Source organism: Centruroides sculpturatus, unplaced genomic scaffold (assembly GCF_000671375.1).
Source record: "Centruroides sculpturatus isolate CEXI.00-Female unplaced genomic scaffold, Cexi_2.0 scaffold688, whole genome shotgun sequence".
In the NCBI taxonomy this organism is placed as follows: Eukaryota; Metazoa; Arthropoda; class Arachnida; order Scorpiones; family Buthidae; genus Centruroides; species Centruroides sculpturatus.
Window position 1 is genome coordinate 444,963 of NW_019385125.1, and position 6,319 is coordinate 451,281.

The window sequence follows — 6,319 nt, forward strand, 5'->3', positions numbered from 1 at the left end:
TTCACACATGGCACATATAATCACCATATTCCGATTCTTCTTGCAAATATTTCTACTCATTTCTGACAAATTGATTTTTTCCTATTGTTTTTGAGTATGCCACAAATAAAACAAATTCTAGGTTTTTGCCGCTACTTTGGATTGCTCTTTGTTTCCCTTATATTTTTGAAAAATATAAACTAATATAAATTTAAAAATTTATAGAAACTTACAATAGTGTTAATTTAATATATTTATTTAATAAACTTGCAAATATTGACTTACTTTATTAAAAAAATTAAACACATATATATAAACGTATACTGATATTTTAGTTACATGACAGGGCGCGTAGCGGCAGTTACAACGCAAATTAGGTACGACTTGATTCAAAGTCCAGTGACAGCTAAACGGTTAGCATAACTGACCCGATTTCAAAGATAAATTGTAACTTGTAATATGAAGAGAGAATACTATGACGTATTTCCACAATAATTAAGTACAACGTCAAACAAACGAATTTATTATTATTTTGCGGCAATTTGCCGCGGGCGCGCCCACCAAAGGGTTAATGTACCATGAACATTTTCGGTCTACCTAAGGACCTTCTTCAGTTGAAGTTCTATTAGAGAAAACTTTTTTCAGTGCAATTCCATCCTATTCCATTTCCGATGTGTTCTAATTTCCTTTTAAATTCCTAATGATGTGTGCATGCATCAGCAGCTACAACACTGAGTCATACATAGCCTGCCATGCCCTCGAGAGTTGTTTTCATCTTTAAAGTTGATTGAAAAGCCTTGGCATTCTGTTTTAAAAATTTCTAATGCCTCCAAATTCTTAAGTTGGTATATATGATGGTTTGCCAGATCACAGTTGCCTGTTGTAATTTGGTGTAATGCTGTTTTCACTGGCATATATCACTAAGGCGGTAATGTTTTTCTTCTTTTCAATATCGGTTTTATGCTCACGGAGGCATTGTTTCAGTGATCTTGTAGATCCGATATACAGTATACAAGATCCCTATTGAATCTGTCATCCTTGAGTGGAACTTTATACACTTCCAGTGCTCTTTCGATGTCCACTCAATCTTTCTCATTCCTTAGCAAGGTGAAAATGTCCGGTTTACCCCTGTACGCTATTTTTAAATAAGTATAAGTTCCAATCTCTCAATATAGGGACTGCATATGATGCTCATATGTTATAGTCATATAACAGGGAAATGCATTCCACTGCAAACTATTTTTATTATTACTACTTCAGATGGAAGGCATACTTCCAGATGAAGCAATATAGCCTAAATAAGGAGGAAGCAGAATACTGAAAAGCTTTAAATAAGAGCAGGAAATGGCTACGAGAAAATATCATAACTCTTCTAAAGGGTGGCAAAAATAAGGCTATAGTGTTGATGAAGAGGGACTCTTACACCATCACCTTACAGAAATATGTGAGACACAGAATGTGAGGAGATAGGAAAAGACTTCATTGATAAGATCCAATCAAGAGTCCATAGGTTTATGTATACCCGCCTAGCAAGAAAGTTACGGCTAGACAATGCAATGGTAGCCTCACCAGCAGTTCCCAGACTCTTTGCCTATGCCAAAATGCATAAACAAGGGATAGAACTAAGGCCTATTTTAGACAAAACCAATGCACCCACCAGAAAAATAGAGCAGAAGATCCACACGCTCCTGGCTAAGCACCTAGAAAACTATCAATTTACAGTCTCTGATTCGACACAGATAATTTAGGCTATACAGAACTGCCTACCATCTGAAGACTTTTAGATTACTATTTTAGACTTTAACGTTTGGACGACCGGGTTAACCCCGCCCCCTGTTTACGTTTATTGTTTAAAATGACCAAGGGCAGTATAGGTCAAACAAGGTCAGACATGTTTTATTACTTTAAAAATTCACCAAAAATCTATTTATTGTTATATTCATATGACAAAAATTACGTTACATTTATTAATATCTGTAGTTATAAATCCGATATTTTTAAATACATTTAAATATAAACTTCAATAAAAAAAAAATTAAAATATTTCAGACCTGACATCTGTCTGTGAAAATTTGCAACATTTTTGTAAAATTCACATATTCCAGTTAAGTAGTTTGTTCTTGGCATTATGCCAGAACGACTTGAAATATCGTTCTGTACAATTCGATATAACATTTATGAATGTACGATTATTAGTTTTAAAATTATCACATGTTATAATAAATCCTTTCTTTGGAATGTAATTTTTGTTTTGCTATCGATGTGTATTACGAACTAATATTCTTTATTCATTTTATTTTGAACAATAATATAAATTATTGTGATAAATATATAGACTACTAGTAATACATTTACGATGGGCTAATATTTTTAATTTAATTAAAAAATAAAAAATTAAAAAAATTTATAAATATCAAAATTGAAGGTCACAATTTAAATATTTATCATACATTGATTTATTATAACTAAATAAACTTATTATAGCATGAATAAACGTATTTTAGTAATATTATTACGTAAATATGCTATAAAATAAATGAAAAAATATTTAAATTAAAAAAAAAATCGCTAAATAAAAATTTTTCAGTCGACAAAACACCACCTGGACACAAATATGTGAAACAGATGGTAGACAACACACTACCGTCAAGTGGTGGCATCTGTTGCCAAAAATTTTCATTAAAACCGATTTTTATTAGGGTAACGACCAGTCGGTACCCTTGTCGTCTTTATGAAAAAGGGGGGGTAACGACAGATCGGGACCCTGGTCATCCAAGCGTTAAGTGCTATACCCATCAGTTAAACTGGAGCCCTGTTTCTGCAGTTTATGGGATTGGCTTATGACTAAAATAGCAAACAGTGCAGACCACAAACAGATATTGGAACTATCTCAAATGCTTTGTTACAACTCATGCTTGCAATTGGATGGGAAGATGCTCCTTCAAAAAAGAGGAGTACCTATGGGTAGCCCCTTATCAGGAGACTTGGCTGAAATTGTGGTGCATCTTTTGGAAGCCAAAATCATCCCCCAATTAGTGGAGTAAAACTACTTCCAGCTTAACATTTCCAGATATGCACGTGTGCAATAAAGATATGCCACAGCTTTGTTGTGGACACGTGTTCAGAAATATCATACCTTAAAATCATGCTTGCGTAATGGTAACATTTAATATTAACAATACCACCAACAGAAGTCCAGAAATGTTGCATCATCATAGCTATCATAAAAGCAAACCAAGAGGACAAGTTTTTTTCAACATATTGTGAAATGCTAATGATCATACATACTTTATTGCTTTTTGGCTTATAATGTATATAGCTTCTGTCCGATTTGTTACAACATAATATACGATCTTGTAATATGTGTGTTTATATAAAATAAAGCATAGAAATTTAGAGAGACTGAATAATTTCAAGTACAGGTCTTTTTTATATGTAGAGGATTTAAAAATTGTGGGAGTGTGAGAAATCCATTGTTCATGATATAATGGATTTTCGGAACAACAAATGATTTTCAGACCCCGAGCAATCCGTAAAAACAAGATTCTACTGTATTACAGTAAGTAATCAGAAAAATAAGCATGTCATAAAGAACTGAAATTGTTAAATACTAATAGATATACACCAATCTTATAATATAATCGAGATAGGTTGATAATGATGATAATAATAAGCACAGAGCCCAAACAGTTAGGAGTTAAAAGTTGAAATTTAATACACAGTTAAGATACATCGTGAGAATGTACACTAAAAAGGGATTTTTTGAAATTCCCACGGTGGGAGAGAGGGAGAAGGTTAAAGATTACCCTGAAGAACTCAGCTTCTACTGTACTATTTTAGATGCCTTTCTTGCATTTATGCTAGCAATCGAGCATGTTTTTAGACCATTCTAAAAATTCTCAACGATATTTAGTGTTCCATTGTATATAAAGTTGACATGGGGAGCACATGCGCATAAGTTCGCTTTATTCGAACTCCGTTGTAATGTTCGATTTTATATTTATGAATGATTCTGGAAAATCCAGTTTATTTTTGAATTTAGTAAACCTGAAGAATAACCCAAAAAGTTACAAAAACATTTATTATTCATCACTTAGTGGTACTACGCACTGGTTAGTGGTTGCAGTAAGTCTTAATTACCATCATCCTGGTGTGGTAAGCAGACATCTAAAAATTTTTCTAGTCTCGAAAGAGGAGGCCCTAATTCTTGCACTCTGTGAAAATGGGTAAGATCAGCTATAATCGAATAATTTTTGCTATTGTTACTTTTTGTCCGAGCAATGCTGGGCTCATCTCCTAGTAACATATAAAACAACAGTTTATCAATCCATACGCATTGATCTTGGTCTGGTAGCATTAATTAATCAGCATACAATCCACCAACAAAAATAACAACAAGCCTGTAACTACAGAATGAAAGTATATTACTAATTGAATTATCATATGATACATAACTGATAACCAAACTGACCTTTTGTACATTTCCAGCAATGCCATTGATATAAATGAAAAGCAAATGTTTTTTGTCTCTTTCAGGAACCAGCATCAGGCTTTTAAAAAGAAAAAAAATCATCTATAGAAGCCTGATACTGGCTGTTGAACAAGGTTGAAAACATTTGCTTTTTGTTTATATTGACAATATTGCTGGAAACATACAAAAGATAAATTGGTCATCAATTATACATTAGTTCCAACTTTAAAGATTAATTTTTATACATATGATTCATATTTTATCAAAGAAAACTACATAATAATATTTTTTTAAATGTCTACTCATCAGAAAAAAAATTTTGAAAGTGTAATTGATTATTCTGATACAGGATAAAATCAAGAATATTTATACTTAGTTACACAAAACTACTGAAAGAGTAGAACTGACTTCTAGTTTCAAACTTAAACAATTTTGACATGAAGATATCAACAATGTTCGTAATAAAATGTCAGGAGATTAAATATGGCATCTATGTTATCAGGTACCTTTATTATGCTTAAAATGATGATCAACTATCATTGTCCATACAATACTGTCACCATCTTAACATCTGTAGTGAATTTCTGCACTTTGTTAATTCAAAACAATTCTTGAAATGGCAGATTAGCTTTTATAAATATACAGTGGGTGATCGGTTAACGAACAGATTGGATAACAAACACTTTCGCGAAAGATTTTTATGTTCGGACAACGAACACATGATCAAATAACAAACACCTCACAGAACAAACACAAGAGGAAGCAACGTAAAATAATGAATACCGATCAGTTTTCCCTTGTCTTCGGGCAACAATTCAAAACTTTTCGGAGTGCAGGAGACGTCACATCGACGCTCAAGCCAGTATATACCAATCAGATAGTATTCCTCCAAACTTTGAAACTCTCCCTTGTAATTCCAGCCTTTTATTTTTCTGACAAAACAATTCTTTTATGTATTCGCGAAACTGTGGGTAGGCACTCATTAAGTTTTGTGTCTGTTTTTCTTTTCGAAAGGTGAGAGTATAATAGCAAAGGTAGAGAGTAGGCAGAAGATGCCTAATGTTGCTGGGCAATATGGTGTGAACAGGTCTACAGTAGGCAACAGTTCAATCTTATTTAAGAAAAATACTGTATAATCAAGAAGACTCAAACAGCTAAAGGAGTAACAAAAATCACATCTGAATAATAAAGAACATCAAAAAGTTCATAATGGAACCTGAAACGGATCAGACGACAGAAGAACACCAAGAACTCTTGAATGAAGAACACCAAGAAACTCAGCAAGATGTTTTCTTTTGAAAAAGAGGATTAATGCCAATATCTGTTATTAAAGATCCTTTAAAGAAGTGGGGGATGTCTGAACAACATTCTTAGAATGGCATCCAAACCAGGTTGAGGCTCGGGGATTTCTACAATTGCAATCCTATTAATTACTTACAAAAAATCCTGAAGAAGAGAGAAAGCAATCGACACTAGACAGATTCTTTAACCCTTTCAAACGAAAAAACATGACTAATAAAAACGCAAGACAGTGTATGTATGTATTTTTATTATTACATATAAATAAACGTAGTAAGAAAGTATATATGTTTTATTTTTGGGAGTCTCCAGAACGAATTAATTAAATTCCCATTAAAACCTATGGTAAATCAATAATCGGTTAACGAACAATTCGGATAGCAAAGTCTTGGAACATATTATGTTCGTTAACCGATCACCCACTGTATTACTATTTCATTTATTAAATATTTTAATTTCTTAACATATAAAACTTGTATTAACAACAAATATGTAAGTTTTCACTAATTAATACTACATATCTTGAGATTATGGAAATTTACAAGGTAGCCTTAAGAAAACAAGCCATCA